At 47.8% G+C, this 22,306-nt stretch overlaps 1 protein-coding gene across 1 annotated transcript in view; it reads left to right on the top strand.

The window, feature by feature from the left end:
* Positions 1-22,306, top strand: part of LOC144115754 (uncharacterized) — a 328,928-nt gene that overhangs the window by 40,218 nt on the left and 266,404 nt on the right. The window contains exons 4-5 of the mRNA XM_077650248.1: positions 4,334-4,476; positions 6,798-6,906. The gene's annotated coding sequence lies outside the window, so the exon portion shown is untranslated. The remainder of the gene's footprint in view (positions 1-4,333; positions 4,477-6,797; positions 6,907-22,306) is intronic.

Genomic DNA, 22,306 nt, shown 5'->3' with positions numbered 1-22,306 from the left:
TGGCAGGCTGCCTGGCCATGGAAAAGCAGGCATGAGTCTGCAGCAGGGTACTGTGGTGCTGTGCGGGCAGCCAGACCCTGAACCTTAATACCCGACCTGTGCAGGCTAGCTGGCCTTGGGTAGAACGCCGAGCTCCAAAACGAACATCCTGCCACTCAGCGACACACTGCCACGACTGTCTCGAAGCCTAGCTCTGACATTCGATCCTGCGTGTACACCGGCTCGCAGCGCACGCGGCCACACTTTTTCATTGTCCGCCTGGAACCTCACAGTGGCATAATCCACATCATCACAGTGATGTCACGTGATATGTGATATCTCGCTTGTTCAGTCATTGCAAGCCATGTCACGCCTCAGGTATGCTTGCCATGACAGACGTGACATGAGATGGCGGCACCTCCAGACGACCCGACGAGCTCCTCATTCTCTCATGGAAAAGAGAAAAACAAGCTGCATCCACGGGGCGAGATGTGCACTTGGCTGGCAGTGCTTGCACACCGTAGCATGCCCCACATCACTTTATTGCAGTGATTGCATACTTGATTACACTGCTCAGACACAGTTAGGTTATCGTTGCCACGAATATGGTCAGTTGTGACTGAACATTCTAATAGAGCAGAAATTCGAGCCTGTTGGTAGGTCATCATGATGTGTTGGTAGCGCGAAGACACAAGGGCACAGCAGGGAAGTGTATGGGACGAGTGCAAACTTTCGAAACATTTATTGAAGTACGCAGTACCTCACAGGAGCCGTCACGCATGAGCAAAGCCTCATTCGTAAGAATGGTGAAAATAAACTTAAAGGGCAAGAGTAGTGGGAAGGGTGGAGACAATGAATAGATAACAGATTGTTAAGAAATCAGAAAACGCTGCTCTTTCTGGGTCACAAGTACTGAGGGCGTGCTGAGACATCTGCCACTCTGAGCGATTTTCACCACTTGAAACAGCTCACATTCGAGCCTTCCTTCGTGCCGACCGATTATCGAAGTGTTTGCCAGCAGAGGGTGGCATTTGCAGTCCTTACAATGAGGCGATAGATTCGAGCCGTAACCGTTACCTAGGGAATCGTCATGCTCCCTTAATCGGTCGTTTAGACAGCGGCCCGTCCGACCGATGTAGACTTGACCACAGCTCAGAGGGATACTATAAACAACACCTTCTTCCTCTTTTTTTTCTCTTTAATTTAACCTCTCCCGCAATGCTTTCCGTCAGTATTTATCTCCCACATTCTCATCGCCACGCAGAGTAGCATGCCAGCGAGGCTAAATTCTATGCCTTCCAATAAAGAGCTCTCTCTCTCTCACCTTCGTTGCACAGAACAAAACTTTCTGCATGATTTTTACAGCACCCATATTTATTTTGGCCCTTGCCTGTCGCCATGCGACAAAGCATCGATATTCTGCACGGCGCGTTAAAAACGACATCGACTTCGAATTTTGCTCCAATTCTCTTGAGATTACGGGACACGATTCATGTACGGCGTGACAATGACGCTTCTTTTCTTTTCCTCTTCTGTGCGCCTTTGCGAAAGTCTTTCTATCTTTTTTGTCAACGTTTCAGCCACGGGGACAATCACGTCAAGAGGGTATCCAGAATTTTCTAGACGCTTGACTTGGGTGCTGAAGCTTTTGTTTGTCTTGTGATGACACGATTTCAAAAGTGCTGCATGAAGGCATGACATGGCTATCCCTCTTTTTACTAGCTTTGAATGGGCTGAGACAAAAGGAAGCAAAGACATCTTGGTACGCAGCGCATACGTCCAGCATACATGCCCAGGGTCATTGAAATAAAAACGAATATCTAAAAACTGCAGTGACTCAAGTTGAGGTAGTTCAAGGGTAAAATTAAGGCTCGCAGAACAAGAATTAAAAACATCTAAAATCGAGGTTGCCAGGACGTGTAAACAGTATCCCGGGCCCCTCAGGGGGCTGTCTGCAGCTCGCAGGCGTTGGTGAGTGGTGACACCACGGGTTCCCGAGCATCCGCAAGCAAGGAAATCCCCGCAGGGGGATGATGGTGAACAGTGCATCACCACGGAGCCGAGCAGCCGCGCTTCGCCGTGCGTGGCATTGCCGTGCTCGGGGAAAAGGGGATCTTGGTGGTTGAGCCGATGCCGAGCGTTTGGACCTTTAAGGCCCCTCGGCGGAGGCAACGCACCACTTTGGCCCCAGCTTCCTGTAGACGGCACCTCCGGCCTGACCCGACTGGGGGAAATCGGCAGTCGCCTTTTCCTATCCTCCCCTCTATATTTCACTTTCCTACCCCTTTCTCACAAGTCTCCTGTCTCCTACTCACTTCTAGCACACGCTCACGCTACTCAGCACACGCTCCTGTTGCGTTATGTCTACAAGAGCCAAATTTAGGGCCTCACGACAATAACTTTCTTAAGAATTGTACTGTTTTCCGCCGCCACCGAGAGCAGGCGAGCAGGCTGTCAGGAGGTGTGGCAATTATAGTGAAAAATGGTGTCCTGGCTAGTGAGCTTAAACTATAAACAAGACTTGAGGCTGTAGCAGCCACTCTGCTTGCACATAAAACTATTACGGTGTGCTCTGGATATATCGAGCCACAGCTGAAAATAACACTGCTTGGCTTGGAGGGTCTTTGAAAGCAGCTACTAGAGCCATACCTGGTAGTTGGCGACTTTAATGCACATTCTCGTTTTTGGGGAAGCGAGAAAACTGATGCTAGAGGGCAGCTCATCGAGGATTTTTTTCTATCCACTAATATCTGTTTGCTGAACTTGTGTAAACCCACATACTGTTACCCATCATCGGGGAGAATGAGTGTTGCAGATTTGTCTTTTAGTTTACCGCCTGGTTTTAGCGATTTGAAGTGGAGTGTTTTAGACAATCCATATGGAAGCGATCATCTCCCTGTTATAATAGTTCTGTCATCCTCGCCAACAGTTATTTCAACGAAAGCGCGGTGTTAGAAACTAGATTTTGCTGATTGGGCATTGTTTTAAAAAAAAAGTCCAGTTTACAGGATTTAATTTTAGAAAACCACAGCGTAGATGAGGTAAATGAAATGTTCACAACATGCATTCCTTCTGCTGCACATGTATCAATTTCAAAATCCACAGGAGTGGTGTGCCAGAACCACAAAATTTGGTACACACGGGATTGTAAGGAGGCAAAAAAACTGCAGAATAATGCTTGGGGAGTGTTTCGCAGATACCCAACTCATGAGAACCTTATTTTTTTCAAAAAGGCGAGAGCACATGCGAGGTTTTTGACCAACTGGCATTGTTATGGGGGGAAGACATCCTAACTTGCGCTCAGTTCTTTTTTGCTTGTGGAATCGCCATGAATGCCTTCAGAAACTCCACTAAAACTTGCGAAAATGTCTCCCAGTTTTTTTAGCAACATCACCTGTGTTGTGATGCCTTGACTAACTGAACTGCTCTGCTGTTGTGCGTGTTTTTGACGAAATTTTATATTATGAACTTTGGCTATATCAAACTATTGCAGTTTTTTTTGTGTTTGCTTTAATGAGATAACAGAAGCGCCTCAAAAATTTTTTAAATTCATGTACACCACGCACGTCCATGCTCATGCGATTCCAGGCCTATCCTAAAAAAAAAAAAATTTATGCCCAGTTAATTATTTTTTTTATCAGCAGCTACGGCAACAAAAAATCAACTACAATGTTTTTAACAAAGTAAAACATTCCACTGCACAAGAGAAGAAAAAAGTTACAGCACCAGACAGCACTTGCTAGGAGCACCATAGAACTTTGTGATGTCAGTCTTTATTTCTTGTTTTTGAAAAGTGATTCTTTTTTTTCTAGGCACGAAATGGCCCTACCATTCTGTCGAGCAGGGATTCCAAATGTTTCTGACATCGTGAAAACAGCTCTAGATGCTTCGAATAAAGTTCCAAAAGTGGTGTGCACAATCGTAGATGCTGAGTCACAGAGAGGGTGGGTAAAACCGTCAAGGTAATCATTGGGGATAAATTCAGCTGCTTTGCAGAATTGTCACTTCAGATGTATGATCTTCCCGTAATTTTTTTTTGTACTGCCTGATTCCTGGCACTGTTTTCTTTCGATTTTTATTGCATTCATACCATTTTGATATGACTCAGTGGGCATGCTTAAAAGTTGGTCAGAGAACGCACATCAATGCATGAAACAAAATGCACTTGAAAGCTGAGTGCCATCCTTGTGTGTTTGTCTGTTTGTCTTTGCCTGATCCCAACCTTTTTGTACTGCCAGGATGGCAAAGTCACCAATCAATCAGCCCAGGGGAAAGGTTTATCTTCGATACAGTGGAACTGACACAGCATGCCTGCAGTATTCAGAGGCCCCTAGTGAGCAATCTTTGCATGCAGGTGGGTGCCCTGGTGTGGGCCCGGCTGGGCTCTGCACGCCGCTGGCCAGCTGTGGTGGTCACGGAGTTTCCATTTGTGGCCAGAGACCAGCTGCACCTGGCCGCCTGTGGGTCTGCTGGCTGGCTTAGTACAGAATCTCCCAGGTGGGTATCTCGGGGCCACTGGTTTCGTGGGACTGCTCTCTGCCTGAATATATGCTTGGTAAGCAGTGTGATAGTTGCTGGCAGAGTTCCTGAGTGCCAAATTAATGTGTGTTGCAAAAGACTGCAGGTAGGGCACGCTACGAAATCTGCCTTAATTTTGCATTCGCAGCTGTGCATCTTGTTATTTGCTTTTGCGTAATACTGCATGCAGTCAGGTGCAGTTATGTGCTGCGAGAATCCAAAGCACCATGGTGTGCCTCAGCATTGACAGGCTGTGTATTGGCACTGTGTGTTTTTTTGTTAATGTTAAAAGGCATTAATGGATACACAGTATTTGTCTTCTTTGATAGTAAGTTTAAACTGGGGTTGGTTGTCATTGATTATGGACAGTGCGATTTGTATCGTTTATGCAGAGTTTTAACATTGGGATGTGTGGCTATTGTGTGATCTGACTGGGGATGTGCTGCATAAAGCAGATTCCTAAAAGCAGTGCATTGAGTAGGAAGCCTCATTGTGTGGAAGAGAAGAAAAAGGAGCCCCAGCATGGTATCGTGGGGGCATGAAGTGTAGCGACAAGCGAAAAGTAGCTGGAAGACACGTGGAGATGAGTTCAAGAATGGTGAGTTTCCTTGAAGACAAACTGTGGTAACGTGAGGCATTAAAGCTCAAGTAATGTGAAGGACATTTAAAGATTGAGAAATGAGGATATCAATGGTAATTTCAAGGTCAAGGCTTGTAAGTCCTGAAGAATTGCAGATGTTGATGAGCTTTACTAAATTGGCGGTTTGAATATTTGTACAGGTTAGTGTGAAAGAAGGTAAAACTGATTAATTCATAATGCACGCAGTTTGAATAATTCAAAGTCCGAACAAATGAAAGCGGACAAAAGATATGGTTAACTGCCATCGGGAAGCAGCCAGGTAGTGAGATTTTCCCTTTTTATTGTTCTAAAAATTTCCACGATTGCCTTTCTTTTTTTTTCTTCCCCGGAAGGTAACGGCCAACACTTTCTGTTCTAAAGCTGGACCTGAGCAGAAGGCCTCCTCTTCAACTAGAAAACTGAAGAGGAGACAGGCGGCTTTCAACGCATCCGATTTTTGTAGTGGAGGGCTGTGTCGGAGTCGTGAAGGAAGGGCTATTGCCCGTGAGCATGGTCGGGAAGGCTGAAAAATACGGCAGCATGTGGCCATTCTGCGACTGCTGGTTTTTGACCAAAATGGCTATGTAACCTCTGCCACTCGCATTTTCACACCTTTGAGCCGCGGGAGCTGCTCAACCGTTTATGTTGAGAAGCAAAAGTCTCCACGGCAGTTGCATTTTGCCCAATTTTTCATCCTTCTGACCCCGGGTTGCTGTGAGGCACTGAACGAATGAGTGTGCTTTTTAAAAGGGAATATCCTGTTTCGATAACAGACCAATGTTGACTCCACACATGGTTTCAGTCTTCCTTTTAGGCGTTTTGGCAAGGTATTTACCGCAGATGGATGACATTTCTAAATTACTGCACCCTTGTACTCTCCGTATGTTTAACTTGGGGTGACTGCTGCTACCAATTGCACGGAATATGATGCAGAGGGCACTGGAAAATTGAGACAAAGACACACAGCAAATATCAGCGAAAGCTTCAATTCTCTGGTTTAGCACACGGGGTTTTGTGCACGGCTGTGGTTTCGGAGTGCCGGAGACACTGCGATGTGCCTTATTCGTTGTATCTTGGAACTGGTCGTGTCGTCCACTGCTCAACAGCAAAGCCTAACGTAGGAAGCTACTGAAGCCTTCAAAATCAGTAGCTACAAGCAACAGTCAGGTACACATCTCGGAGGTCACGCAGCCAGTTGCCGCTGCCATGTTGCCGCTAACATGAGCTAGAGCCTCCCCCGCTCTCCGGTCCGGTCATCCTGCCGTTTTTACCCTCTCCACATATCCTCCTTAGAGGCAGTGGAGCCTCCCGTTTGCACAGGCTGCCTAGTCGTGGTGGCAAATAGATATAGCCCGCAACAGAGCCCGCCGCATGGTTTACATAGACTCTAATAGTGTGTGGGCGGACCATGTCACACTTTTCGAATGATATAGAAGTTCAGATTAATGAAATCTGAATTCACGTGCTTTCACTGTACATATATGATGAAAGGTGCTGGTGAAGTGCCTAACATGTTTCAGCATCTTAGCGGAGACACTAGTGATGGATATGTGTGAATGTTGCTTGGATAAAAAGTCACTTTGCAAACGGGATGGGCTGGCTGGTCATTTAGTTGGCCTGTTGCCACGTGCAGTGCTTCTAGTAGTAATAATGTGTGGCTCCCACACTGGTTTCTCTGCAGGAGATAGCGGCAAGGTCATGTACGTCTCCATGCGCTGATCCAATGGCCAGGGCCCAGGCCACTTTCCTGGCCCACAACGCGGCCGTGGCGGCACATACAGCAGGACCAGGTGATGCTCATTTGCAGTAGCCATGGTGGTTGGGTGCACTGCAGGTTTAGTGTATGCGCTGGCGCTGTCTGTTTGCTTTGCATGTGGTCTCCGCATGTGGTTGATATAGACTCAGTGACACAAAATCGCATAGTCAGTTTCACTTGCAGCAAGTGCTTCCCTCACCAAAAACGGTTCCTTTGGGGCTTGCGTTTCATGATGGGGTGCCACGGAATGTGTTGAATGCAGAAAACAATACTGTGTAGAAAAACAGATTGGAGGTTGTGCAGTTCTAGCTCAATTGATATGATCTGCACACCGATTTCATACACACATGTGCATCACATTCCACAGCCTGTGAGCCACAAAGCAGTCCACATGCGAGGCATTTATAGACATAGACCAGGTAAATGGTCACATCATTGCATGAGGGAAACTTATGGGCTGTCGTAGGAAACAATAAGCGCATCACTTGTTCATATTGTCACGACTCGGTAAAACCCCGAGGATAAAAACGGTTTACTGGTCAACCAGACAGAGTCCCTGCGCGTTTACAGCTTCTTCCTCTTTTAGCATTGCGCTCGTAGATCCAGTCGTCATCTTTTGAGTCTTCTTGCATGCGGCACTTGCCCCCCTCCTCAGGAAGCATCGTCTCAGTGATAAGAAAAGGAAGTAGGAGGTCAAGATCAGTCCGAGTAGTATGGCTTCATACGTACAAGATGGACGGGGTCGACTTGTTGCTGGCGTCGTTTGGATGTCGATAACCCGTCTGGCACCACCTCATACGTTACGTCGGTTAAACGTCTCAGCACAACATAGGGCCCGAAGTATCGCCGTAATCGTTTTTCGGAGAGCCCACGGCGGCGAATAGGCGTCCAGACCCACCCCTTGTCGCCAGGTTCATATATGACACGTCTGTGGCGAAGATTGTAGCGTCGTGCATCATACTCCGCTGAGGTCTGATGCGCACACGCGCTAGTTGGCGAGCTTCCTCTGCGCGCTGTGCGAGTTCTTGCGTGCGGCAATATGATGCCTTCCTTTTCGATGAAATGTGGTTCTAGCAATTTGTGTGGGATACTTAAAACCCCCTATATTTTTAGTGTTTCTTCCAAAATTCATGCATTTCACATTTTTTGCAAAATTGTGTGTTAGTGGTAACATTTTATTTTTTGATTGTATTGTGTTTGTGGACATCAGCAGAAGTAATGGAGTGATAGAAATTTGATGAATTTAATTGTCTGAGTTCTCTTGAAAGGTAAAACCTGGTAATGAATGAAGTTCTGTCTATGTCTTGACATGCTTGCTCCCCCATCTGCTCAAGCCAGCTAGTGCTTCAAATGCCGTGGCTCTGGTGTTAACATGCCCACACGCTTGTATGGGAAGATGGTTTGGATTAGTTTATGGGGGTTTAACGTCCCAAAGCGACTCAGGCTATGAGAGACGCCATAGTGAAGGGCTCCGGAAATTTCTACCACCTGGGGTTCTTTAACGTGCACTGACATCGCACAGCACACGGGCCTCTAGAATTTCGCCTTCATCGAAATTCGACCGCCGCGGCCGGCATCGAACCCGCGTCTTTTGGGCCAGCAGCCGAGCGCCATAACCACTCAGCCACCGCGGCGGCTTGTATGGGAAGAGTCACGACATTGGCGCCTGTCAAAACAGTGTTGCCATATTCATACATTATAACACCAAATGTTTCCTTAAAGGAGCCGTGACAGCCTATCTTCACGCATACCCTGTCTATCGCATTTAATTCTCAAATTGTTAAAATAAAATTCCCCCAAGTTTCAGTTGATTCTGTGCGGTAAACGTTTTTAAAACGAATTTTCTCCGTTTCTTCTGCGAACTGCTTGCTGGTCTGGCAACCTCTGATCACTGACGTCAGAGGGGCATACCCGCCCCGCGTTGTTTGCTGCGCGCTGTTGAGGTGCTTGCATGCACACCGTAGACGGCGGTCACTCGAAAAGTTACCCTTTGTTAGCTTATCGAAATAAAATGTATTTTCCGTGTTTTCTTTTCAGAAGCCTTCAGCGTAGTACGCGAGCTGAGTGATCCTTAAGAAAGCGGACTTGCTCGTGGAGCCCGATATGTTTTTGTTGAGGAAACAGAAATCGATGCACCCCTGCTTTATTATTTATGCTGTGAAACATGTTAGTTTTATGTTATGAGTATGGCCCCTTTTGCGCAATCAAGTGCTCCCGTATGTGAAAAGCGGCACGTGCTGTGCATGCCTTTGCCGATGTGCGCCGTGAAAGCCGCGGCGTTTTGTAGCTGGCTACCAATTTCTTGTCTGCTATTCATCGGTTCGATAATTAAACAAGTTATCACAAGGTGGCACTAGAATAACCTTGAGGCACGAAAGGAGCAGAGAAAAGTGCCGAATGAGACGACTTCCCCGTGGTATGTGTGCATTTGTAAGTTGAACATACATCCCCTTCGGCTCGTAGAACCGTTTTGCAGGAACCAAGCCACTTACAAAACCCTACGCGACTCGAATGCTTTCTCTGCCCGCAGCGATGAATAGTCGCCGTCGTCTAAATGAGTGCTTGAAAATAATAGTACATCATTTAGCGTTTACTGTGCGTGCACATTGTGACCTAGGAATGCGACGATCACGACAACTGCAGCCCCGCGCAGGGGTGTTTTACATAGCTATGCGCCAACAGTACTGCTCGTTTGCTTGGGATAAAACGTCAGGTGGGCTCTCCTTATCTTAAATATTACGTAGTATTGCTCACAAATTGTAGTTTTATTCATTTACACACTATGATATCACTGCAAGAACTGCCGCTGATGCTATATCACCTGCACGAGAAACGCTTCGCGTATCTGGCGCTTCCCGCTAATTGTATCTGCTTCCTCTTATGTCATCAGTATTTGATATTGAAGCGCTCTAGCTAAAGATACGTTCGGGAATTACTTGAATTAATGAAAACAACGAGATTTGTTGTCCACAGTTGACGCTGATGGCTGCTCCCGGCTGCCTTCAGCACATGCTGTGCAGACCGGGTCACATATCTGCGCTTTCCCCTTATTGTACTCGTGCCCTGCGATGTAGGTAGAGTTCGCTTTGAGGGCACTCTGGCCAAAACTACTCTCTACAGCTATTTTCAGGCTCTAAAACTTGCGAATTCGCTGTCCGCAATCACCGAAATCGCACACGCGAATCGCACTCGCTAGGCCTCGTCACGACAGGGGCCAGTGGTCCGCCATCCGAGCTGAAATTCAAGCATCTGGCAAGAGTTCCCCGCTGATTAGTTAGGCAGTGTGAAGATATGAAGTGCGGCCGCTCGTTTCGCTTTTTTCGATAACGGTAAGGTACACAAGCGCAGTTTTTCGGGCCGTCTATTCACCGGGAGTGCAGCTTTCGCTCGGCTGCGCAAGCCCAGGCGACGGCGACGAGGGGCACCGTCGTGCGGCGTTTTCTGCCCGTGTCACTCAATTGCCTCGCCGATAGGTTCTATGCGCAGGCACCGAATGAAAGCACCTCTTCGCTGGTGCACGCACATCGCGTATGTAGCCGTGGCTAGCATCAGGTGGAATAAGTTTTAAAATTCTTAAGTTTATAGAATGTCATACCAACTAGTCCGCTATTCCGGTTCCCACTAAGTTCACTTTTTACACTTCTGCGATACGGGGTCGTTGATCGTGCTGGCATTGTCGTTGGTCTAGCTTGACAGACCAGTGCATCAGTGATGGCATTTTTCATACCGACCAGCCAACTGACCGCCGATTGCCGTCCCATCGGCCTAGTGTAACCGGAACCTATACCTATACCGGAGAATAACTGCGTTACTATTATTAACGCTTTTGCGGCGCCAGTCACTTATATATGGGGGAGGACTGCTACTTCGATCGTCCACTGAATTACGGGGGCAAGACACCTGGCTGCGCACATTGCAGCGACGAGAGCAGACGACGTTGCTCCGTCAATGGCCTGGTGACGTCGCGATAGCATTCAATATGGCGGTCGCTGCCGGTGGGAGGAGTTTCCCGTTCTCAGTTTCGATTGCATTTTTCGGAATATAGAGTGCTTCCAGGGCAGCCAAATTTCGGAAACTGAATCATAAGCTCTTGTATTAGTTACTGAAGCACAAAACTGCAATATGAAGAACGACCATGTCATGGCCCCTTCAAATTGTCTGTTTCAGGAAGCACTTCGCATTATATTTGTAACCAAGCTACAAATGTCGCATGAGCTTTTTTTTTCACTGTTCTCTGAGGTGTAGTACAGCTCGGTAATTCGGACTCGATTAATTTGAACTGACGGTTAATTCGAACTGATGCTGGGGTTCCTGCACAGCCTTGTGCATTTCAGTGGGGCAAAACCTCCGTAATTCGAAGATGTCGGTATTCACAACAGTTATTTCGAATTAGTAGCCCCTGGCTGGTCGGTTTCGGATGCGACCGATATTTGTTGCATCACCAAAGGCTTGTGCTCTTTGTACTCCTTAAGCATATTTATGTGAAAAAATTTGCTCTTTTGCCCCAGCTCCACAAGGTAATCCACGTCGTTTTTGCGTTTAGGGGCATCGTATGGACCTTTCCACTGCATGAACAGCTTGTTGGAGTCTGTGGGCAGAAAAATCAGAACATTGTGCCCGGGCTTAACCTTTTGGGGTGACTCTCCCCGTCATAGTATGTTTTCTGCTTCTGGCTTGCTTTCTGCAATTTCTCATGAGCAAGTTTCCATGTGTCTTCCAGGCGGTTTCTGAGGTTGATGAGATAGGTGTACGTTGAGCAACTTTCTCCATCGATAATCTGATTTGTCCAGAGCTGCTTGAGTACTGTCAGTGGCCCTCGCACATGGCATCTATAGATCAATTGGAACGGGGAAAACCCAAGACTAACCTGTGGAACTTCACGGTATGTGAAGAGCAACAGTGCCAAATACCTATCCCATGACCGAGGCTTTTCTTGGCACATTCTCTTAAGCATTGTCTTCAAAGTTCCATTAAATTTCTCCACGAGGCCATTCGCCATCACGTGATAAGGTGACCTCTTGAGCAGCTTGATGGAGAGAAGTCAGCTGACTTCCTTCATGAGGTTGGAGGTAAACATGGCCCCATGCTCAGTCACAATTTCCTTTTGGATGCCAATGCGGGAAAACATTTCGGCTAGCGCTTCCACAACGTGCATAGCGTCAATGGAAAGAAGCGCGACGGCGTCAGGATAACGTGTAAAAAAAGCCATCAGCGTGAGCATATATCAGTTGCCTTTATCGGACTTGGGTGAGAAAGGCCCGATGAGGTCGATGGCAACACGCTCGAAAGGAGTAGTGATCAGTGGCATGTTGCCGAGTGGTGCAATGCCAACCTTGCCCTTTGGTGTTGTTCTTTGGCATTTATCACACGACTTAACGAATCGGGCGACATCTCCGTGTAGGTGAGGCCAATTAAAATCCTCTGGTACACGATCTGTCGTTCGTTGTATTCTTTGGTGCCCGGCCGTAATGCTTTCATGGGCTCTGTGTAGAACTTGCGACCTGAACGCAAGGGGTACAACAACCTGTTCGAAATTCCTGCCAGTCGACATGGAATAATGCCGGTAAAGAATATTTCGTTCTTCATGGAAGAAGTATTTATGACCCTTACTGGATATAAAATCCTTACTGATTTTAGGGAAGAGCCGTTTGAGTGTTGCACCCTTCCGCTGCTCTTCAGCTAACTGGTATTTTCAGCTAACAGCACTGGATTCGTGGCACGTGCAACGGGGATAACGTGTCCTCTTGTGTCTTGGCCACGGCGTTAACACAACGCTCCGATTTTCCCGGCATTAGGTGTTCCTGAGGAACTGGTGCCGTGTCATGCTAATACGTGGGTTCATACAGCCTGTGTTCGGGTCGTGTGGTTCCCTGACACCTGGGATGTTTCCGAGCACGAGGTCATACAAGGGGCATTTCATGGAAAGTGCTGTCACCTCGCCAGAGTAGTATTGCGTATGCTATGCACTTGCACTCTTGCCTCAGCTAATTGGGTGACGGTACCGTCAAGGAGATATTGTGTCCCTGTGCGTCCTGTCACGCAGTTCTTTGGAACCAAACTCCGGCGGATAACGACAGCATTACTGCCCTTGTCTTGAAGAACGCGAACGAGTTTTGTCGTCGCTAATCATTCCGCACCTCGCATGCTACCCGTTGTAGGCTGAAGCACGTTCCCCATGTTTTGGTCATGACCACTAGGAATGGAGCCTTTTTGTTTTACATGTTTTGGCTGTTTAGTGCTGGCAGGCGGGGCAGGTGGGAGAGCACGAGTAAGACGGGAAGCGGCACTCTGCTCTTTCTTCGGGTGCCGACTTCTGCAATTCTCCGTCCGGTGTTGATCTTGCCGCAAGAATTGCACCTGGGTACCTCTTTAGTGGAGCTGTGCCACTCGGAAGCCCGATGCCCCGGACGATTGCTTAGCATGCACACCTTAATTGTGCTTTCTTCAGCGGGTCGACAGATACCTTACTGGGTTCTTTCGCTACATCAGGGACTTTGCTGGGATTAGAAAAGTTGTGCGCTTCCTGGAAGCAGTCAGCTGTGTCGGCCAGCCCATCAAGTGTCTTGCACTCTCACTCCTTCAAGAAGATAACGAGCTTCGGATGGCAACATCGGAGGAACTGCTCAGCAATCATATGGTTGCGCAGGTCTTCGAATGTCTTGGTAACATTTGCCGTTTCAATCCGGTGGTCGAAGTAAGCAGAAAGCCTGGCTGCTAACTGTTTCCCTGTCTCACCATCCTGAGCTCGAGCCCTCCGAAATTTGCCATTGTAACCCTGAGCAGTGAATCTAAATCGCTGCTGGAACGCCTTCTTTATTTTTTGATAATCTGCCTACTCAGTGGCAGTCATTCGACCGATCACAGATAACGCCTCGCCTGTGAGGCACATGCTTACGGCCAAAGCCCATTTATCTTGAGGCCAGTCCTGTCCCATTGCTGCAGGCTCAAAACGCTGAACGTATGCATGCAAATCATCGCGCCGCTAATCGAACAACTGGAACAGTTTTTGTGGGTTGAGAGAAATGTCATGGTTTGATGCTGGAAGGGTTTTGACATGATCAGTCTCATTACTGCAAGTTTCTTCTTGGAATCTGAGTTTCAATTCCAGAATCTCTTTCTCTCTCGCAGTGGCTGCCTGACTTTCCTCTCTTTCTGCAGCCTGCTCTGCCCTTTGCGCTGCACGTTCATTGTCTATCCACTCCCTGAGCTCAGCACCCGAGAAACCCAGTTGCGCGCTCAACGTGGCTAAATGCTCTAGGTCCATCGTCGCTCAAGCTTAGCGCTTTGCGTGAATATGGGGCTGTTACTCGGCCCTCTCGCTGACGAATCCTGGCAGGCTCACCATATTGTGATGTAGTTAAGGGTCCAGGTCCATTCAGGAGCTCTGGGCAATAAACAGGTCGCATTCAGCATCGAAGCACTGTTTTTCTTCAGCAGCGGGGACAAAATTCGGCATATCTAGCCCACTAGCACGCTAACACACACACACATACACTACGGGGCACTTAAAGCAGCCTAGAGGGGTTCGACAAGAGGAACACCAATGTCCTACTGTAGGTTCCGGTGCGTGCTGCTCCGTTGTGCTGCCACCATGTGCTGCAGGTAGATGACTGTCGACGTTGGTTGTCGGCGACAACTGGTCACCGGGGAAGGTATCCACAGGCAATCAGGTCGTGGTAACGTCCTGCATACCAGGAGGCCGGTATCAGCAGGTAGGCAGGTGGCAAAAACAGCCTAGCCAACGGCAGACCTGCATCAGCAGGTAGGAGTACGTCTGTGGTCCGCCTGGCTGCTGGTAAGCTGGCATCAGCAGGCAGGTGCTTGTTGGTAGGCTGCCTGGCCATGGAAAAGCAGGCATGAGTCTGCAGCAGGGTACTGTGGTGCTGTGCGGGCAGCCAGACCCTGAACCTCGGTACCCGACCGGTGCAGGCTAGCTGGCCTTGGGGAGAATGCCGAGCTCCAAAAAGAACATCCTGCCACTCAGCGACACACTGCCACGACTATCTCGAAGCCTATCTCTGACATTCGATCCTGCGTGTACACCGGCTCGCAACGCACGCGGCCACCCTTTTTTTTGTCCTCCTGGAACCACACAGTGGCATAATCCACATCATCACAGTGATGTCACGTGATATGTGATGTCTCGCTTGTTCAGTCATTGCAAGTCATTTCACGTCTCAGGTATGCTTGCCATGACAGACGTGACATGAGATGGCGACACCTCCAGACGGCCCGACGAGCTCCTCATTCTCTCATGGAAAAGAGAAAAACAAGCTGCATCCACGGGGTGAGATGTGCACTTGGCTGGCGGTGCTTGCACACCGGAGAATGCCCCACATCACTTTATTGCAGTGATTGCATACTTGATTATACTGCACAGACACAGTTAGGTTATCGTTGCCACGAGTATGGTCAGTTGTGACTGAACATTCTAATAGAGCAGAAATTCGAGCCTGTTGGTAGGTCATCATGATGTGTTGGTAGCGCGAAGACACAAGGACACAGCAGAGAAGTGTATGGGACGAGTGCAAACTTTCGAAACATTTATTGAAGTACGCAGTACCTCACAGGAGCCGTCACGCATGCGCAAAGCCTCATTCGTAAGAATGGTGAAAATAAACTTAAAGGGCAAGAGTTGTGGGAAGGGTGGAGACAATGAAATACATAACAGATTGTTAAGAAATCAGAAAACGCTGCTCTTTCTGGGTCGCAAGTACTGAGGGCGTGCTGAGACATCTGCCACTCTGAGCGATTTTTACCACTTGAAACAGCTCACGTTCGAGCCTTCCTTCGTGCCGACCGATTATCGAAGTGTTTGTCAGCAGAGGGTGGCATTTGCAGTCCTTACAATGAGGCGATAGATTCGAGCCGTAACCGTTACCTAGGGAATCATCATGCTCCCTTAATCGGTCGTTTAGACAGCGGCCCGTCTGACCGATGTAGACTTGACCACAGCTCAGAGGGACACTATAAACAACACCTTCTTCCTTTTTTTTTTCTCTTTAATTTAACCTCTCCCGCAATGCTTACCGTCAGTATTTATCTCCCACATTCTCATCGCCACGCAGAGTAGCATGCCAGCGAGGCTAAATTCTATGCCTTCCAATAAAGAGCTCTCTCTCTCTCTCTCTCACCTTCGTTGCACAGAACAAAACGTTCTGCATGATTTTTACAGCACCCATATTTCTTCTGGCCCTTGCCTGTCACCATGCGACAAAGCATCGATATTCTGCACGGCGCGTTAATAACGACATCGACTTCGAATTTTGCTCCAATTCTCTTGAGATTATGGGACACATGAGGCATGTACGGCGTGACAATGACGCTTCTTTTCTTTTCCTCTTCTGTGCACCTTTGCGAAAGTCTTTTTTTCTTTTTTGTCAACGTTTCTGCCACGGCGACAATCACGTCAAGAGGGTATCCAGAATTTTCTAGACGCTTGACTTGGGTGCTGAAGCTTTCGTTTGTTTTGTGATGGCACGATTTCAAGAGTGCTGCATGAAGGCGTGACATGGCTATCCCTCTTTTTACTAGCTTTGAATGGGCTGAGACAAAAGGAAGCAAAGACATCTTAGTACGCAGCGCATACGTCCAGCATACGTGCCCAGGGTCATTGAAATAAAAACGAATATCTAAAAACTGCAGTGGCTCAAGCTGAGGTAGTTCAAGGGTAAAATTAAGGCTCGCAGAACAACAATTAAAAACATCTAAAATCGAGGTTGCCAGGACGTGTAAACAGTATCCCGGGCCCCTCAGGGGGGTGTCTGCAGCTTGCAGGCATTGGTGAGTGGTGACACCACGGGTTCCCGAGCATCCGCAAGCAAGGACATTCTCGCAGGGGATGATGGTGAACAGTGCATCACCACGGAGCCGAGCACCCGCGCTTCGCCGTGCGTGGCATTGCCGTGTTCGGGGAAAAGGGGATCTTAGTGGTTGAGCCGATGCCGAGCGTTTGGACCTTTAAGGCCCCTCGGCGGAGGCAACGCACCACTTTGGCCCCAGCTTCCTGTAGACGGCACCTCCGGCCTGACACGACCGGGGGAAATCGGCAGTCTCCTTTTCCTATCCTCCCCTCTATCTTTCACTTTCCTACCCCTTTCTCACAAGTCTCCTGTCTCCTACTCACTTCTAGTTTCTTCCTTTTTTCCTGGCGGCGAGGGATAACCTTGTGTGGCCAACCACCCTGAGTTGCGTCATATTGGGTTATAGTTGGGGTGTACAGCTGGCGTGGGCAGGACTTGCTTGCAAGTTTCTGTCCCGTCCCCAAGTTGGGCTCCATGGTGGGTGGCTGGCATCGTATCCAAAAAACACATTTATTCTATGGCTAACGTTCTCTCAGCAACTGATCGCCCTAACAAGAGAGGGAGTACCGATGTAACTCAGAATTTCATTAAAAAAAGAAACAAAGTTTCCCTAAGTTTGAGGTGATTCATAGTGAGGAAACTGATAAATCTCCTAGAATAATCCCCCTATTCATTGTAGAAAAATGTTTGACGGGTGTCTTGGGCTTTGGCTATAAGTTTACAAAAATGGCTAGTGGAGACCTCTTACTGGAACTCCAAGAAAGCGTCCAACAGTCAAAACTTTCCAACATTGTGTCTATAGGTGACATCCCTGTATCGATATCTGCCCACCGATCCCTCAGTACAGTCCGTGGTGTAAATTCAGAGAATGATTTTCTCCACCTCACTGAAGAAGAAATCAAAGAAGGGCTTGCTGAACAAAATGTCGTTGATGTCCACGGGATAAGAATAAGAAAAGAGGGCAAAGAAATCTCAGCAAAGCACAGAGTCTTGACATTTGCACATAGTACTCTCCCTGACTCAAATGAAGTGGGTTATCTAAAAATAAATGTGAGACCCTGCATTCCTAACCCTCGACGACGCTTTAACTGCCAAAGGTTCGGCCGCGGTTCAGTGAGTTGCCACGATGGTAAAAGTTATGCAAAATGTGCTTCAAAAGATCGCTCTTCTGATGACTGCGACGGCGCCCGACTCTGTGCAAACTGTGAGGGAGACCAGGCTGCATACTCCAGGGCGTGTCCGTACTGGAAGAAAGAAAAAGCAATAATCACACTCAAAACTACTGAAACATTTCGTTCAGAGAAGCAAGAAGGTGATGCACACAAACAAGCTCATACTCCTTCACAGCAAAAACAAACTTCGGCGATGTGGTGCGTGGGCGCGGCGCACCACAACAGGCTTCGGCACCTGCCCAGGCCACTCGCAGTGAACCTGTAGCGAGGCCATCCGCGCCCCCAGGTGGAGTAGGTAACACTACCCCGCCAAGCCAAGAAGAGGCCTCGCAGACCCCCGTGTCCGTGGCCCCCAAGACCTCCTCCCACAGGTCGAGGTCCAACTCTAATGTCCACGTGCCCTCTGCACGGTCGTCGAGCGCCTCTGCAGAGGCAATGGACACGACCCACGGTAGCCCCGTGCCATCCACGTCGGGTGGTCGGCGGAGCTGTCTGGATCGGTCAAAAACAGACAGGCCCCGAATCAAGGGGCCATAAATAACTTGATCTAGTTTTAACTACATAGGAAAATAAAATTAAGATGGCTTTCATGATGCAATGGAACTATAGAGGACTTATGAATAACTACAGTGACATAAAAGATATCCTAGGAGCACACGCTCCTGTTGCGTTATGTCTACAAGAGCCAAATTTAGGGCCTCAAAACAATAATTTTCTTAAGAATTATACGGTTTTCCGCCGCGACCGAGAACAGGCGAGCAGGCTGTCAGGAGGTGGGGCAATTATAGTGAAAAATGGTGTCCTGGCTAGAGAGCTTAAACTATAAACAAGACTTGAGGCTGTAGCAGCCACTCTGCTTGCACATAAAACCATTACGGTGTGCTCTGTCTATATCGAGCCACAGCTGAAAATAACACTGCTTGGCTTGGAGGGTCTTTGAAAGCACCTACCAGAGCCATACCTGGTAGTTGGCGACTTTAATGCACATTCTCGTTTTTGGGGAAGCGAGAAAACTGACGCTAGAGGGCAGCTCATCGAGGATTTTTTTCTATCCACTAATATCTGTTTGCTGAACTTGTGTAAACCCACATACTGTTCCCCATCCTCGGGGAGAATGAGCGTATTAGATTTGTCTTTTAGTTTACCGCCTGTTTTTAGCGATTTGAAGTGGAGTGTTTTAGACAATCCATATGGAAGTGATCATCTTCCTGTTATAATAGGTCTGTCATCCTCGCCAACAGTTATTTCTACAAAACCGCGGCGTTAGAAACTACATTTAGCTGATTTGGCATTGTTTTAAAAAAAAAAGTCCAGTTTACAGGATTTAATTTTAGAAAACCACAGCGTAGATGAGATAAATGAAATGTTCACAACATGCATTCCTTCTGCTGCACATGTATCAATTTCAAAATCCACAGGAGTGGTGTGCCAGAACCACAAAATTTGGTACACACGGGATTGTAAGGAGGCAAAAAAACTGCAGAATAATGCTTGGGGAGTGTTTCGCAGATACCCAACTCATGAGAACCTTATTTTTTTCAAAAAGGCAAGAGCACATGCGAGGGGTATCTGGTGCAAGGCAGAGAAAACATCATGGCAAATTTGTGTCTCTTCTATAAACAGCTCAACCACATCAAAAAAAAATGTGGGAGCAAGTTCGAAAATTAGATGGCCGCTACTCACCTTTCACAATTCCTCTTTTCACTACACCTGGTACACAAACGAGTTTAGGGGACCAGGCAGACATATCGGGGGAGCACTTCGCTGTAGTTTCCGGTTCATCACACTACAGTCGAACGTCGTTTTAACGAAGTAGCATAGGGACCGTAAATGAGTTTGTTATACTCGATATTCGTTTTAACAGTGTGCGTAAATATCGGCTCTGACAAATCCGCAATTTGGCTCTCGCAAATACTCTAAATACTAAAATGCATTATTCCGGGCTTCGAACCCACTATAAACTAGGTAATGCTTACCTGTCTCCTTATGGTTTGTGGCATTTAAAACAAAATAGAGCGTAGTATGGGAAAGTCAAATTACAAAAGAACAAGGTTCGACAAAACAGGTCTGCATTCGTTTATTTGAAGAAGGATGTGATATTCGTCTGGTGGCTTTTCACAGCACTGAACAGAGTAAAGTTTTCCACAGTGTCCATGCACACGAGGGCCTTTTCTACCTCAGCAGTTTGGTCGTCGGCAGTTTTTCCAAATAGCCTTTCAGTCTCCTGGCCATGTCTGCGGCGTCCGCAGTGCTTATTGGTGGTTCATCACGTTCGCTGTCACCTTGCGCTATCGCTGCTGCTGTTATCCTCGGGGACCTCGACGCGATCCACAATTTCTTGATCCATCATCTCAGGCGCCACGGCCAAGTTCTCATCGGCTGAAACGAAATCATCAATTGCGATGCCTGGGAGTGCCAGTCGATCTCAAGTATTGTCCAGCTCTACCAGGCTTTCATCAGGCTGAACTTCGTCTTCGACGTCAGGCAAAACAAAACCGCATTCTGCAATACAGTTCCTTATTGTTGACTGCCTCACCTCATTCCAAGATCCATACAACATTTCAAGCGTCGTCTTGATGTTGATGGTTGTTGATCTGCGTCGATCGATTTCGAAAACCAGTTGCATCACCAAATGCTTCCGGTAATTCCACTTGAGCGAACGGATAATGCCCTTGTCCAACGGTTGCAAAGCAGAAGTTGCGTTTGGTGGCAGAAACACCAAACAAACTGCCTTCAGCACGATCGAGACTTTGTGCGCCGAATAGTTGTCCAAGAGCAACAGGGCCTTCCTGTGCTGCCTCTCCATGTCCTGGTCGAAATCTTTGAGCCAGTCTTCGAAAAGCTTGGACGTCACCCAGGCCTTTTTGTTAGACAAGTATGCAACCTGCAAATTACGGACTCCTATCAGGCACCTGGGACGTGCAGACTTGCCGATTACGGTGAGTCGTCTTTTGTGTGAGCCATCCATGTTCACGGCAACGACAACCGTCACCCGGTCTTTGTTCTTTTTTCCTCCATGGCAGGTTTCATTCTTTACTGCCAGTTACTGCTCTGGCAACAACTTGAAAAACACGCCGGTTTCGTCAACGTTGTGCACGTTGCGCTCGTCGTATTCCTGGAGCAGAGGCCGAAAGTTCTCTAGCCACTTTTCACATGTCTCCTCGTCGACAGCAGCCCCTTCGCCAGACAATGTGTGGCACGCGATCTCGTGTCTGTCTTGAAAACGTGGCAGCCAACCGCTGCTCGCACGGAAATCTTCATGCCCTAGTGCACAGGCCAGGCTGATGGCCTTCGTTTGAAGAAGTGCTCCCGATACTGGCAAGTTTCGTGCCCTCACCTCGTTAAACCATGAAAGCGAACCCGCTTCCACGTCCGGGTGATGGTAAAGCCTAACTCGCTTACGGTCAGCTTTTATAGCGTCCTCGGTGTTGCCCTCAATCTTCTTTCTTGCGGCTAAAATGGTGGATAAGGTACTTGGGGGAACGCTGAACTCCGCTGGAACATCCTTTTTCTTGCGGCCACTGTCCACAGCTCTCAATATCTGCAGTTTTGTCTCGAGCGAGACCGCCTTCCGCTTCGTTGCCATGTCGACCTGGCGCTGCACTGAGATGATGTCGAGGGTGCCGCAAAGCAGGCTCTCTACGCAATGCCGGCTCGCCACCGCCGCCTCGCTGTTGCCAGTGTTGCCGCGCTTGTCTTCACCACTGGACAAGTGGTGCCGCCCTTCGGATCTTTGTCGTCATATGAGCTTTCAGAGTTTTTGCACTCTGTTCGTAGGTGGCGCGACCAGTCAAACGCGCAATTGATGTGCCTGGCCGCGGAACTTTCTGCAACCTTTTCAAACGATAAAAAAAAAGTGTGCTTGTGAATTGGCTTCCAATATTTATTTTGCTCTTTTTATGCTACCTTTAGCGTTTTGAGCCTTGCGTAAACCTAATATTTCTTCATTACAGCCGATATCGCGGTGGATCTCGCATTTTCGGTTTCGTTATAAAAAAATAAATTTCGTAAAACTGAAGCATAACCAACCAAAGTTCGAATTTAGTTTGCTATAACCGATAATTCGCTATGTCAGTGTTCATTATATTGAGGTTCAACTGTATATGCAGTCATTTCTAAAATACAGAAGTAATAGCCGAAAAACAAAGGCTCCCAACAAGTGGAGGTGCTAATGAAAAATATGGTTGTCTTATTGCACTCCAGGAAATCAACACTGTACTGTCTGCTGGTAAGAAAACTGCTCCAGGACCCGACCAAATACACCATGAAATGCTTGCCCATCTTTCCAAGCCTGCTGTAGAGGCACTTTTAAGATTTTTTAACAAAGTATGGGTTTCGGGGAAAATACCTCAAGCCTGGAAAAAAGCTCTTATTGTACCGTTCCTTAAACCTGAAAAACCCCCAACCTCTCCTAGCAGTTACAAACCCATCGCCCTGACTAGTTGCCTCGCAAAATCCT

Source organism: Amblyomma americanum, chromosome 1, assembly GCF_052857255.1.
Source record: "Amblyomma americanum isolate KBUSLIRL-KWMA chromosome 1, ASM5285725v1, whole genome shotgun sequence".
Classification (NCBI taxonomy): Eukaryota; Metazoa; Arthropoda; class Arachnida; order Ixodida; family Ixodidae; genus Amblyomma; species Amblyomma americanum.
The sequence above is the reverse complement of the archived record's forward strand: the minus strand, read 5'-3'. Positions and strand labels throughout refer to the sequence as shown.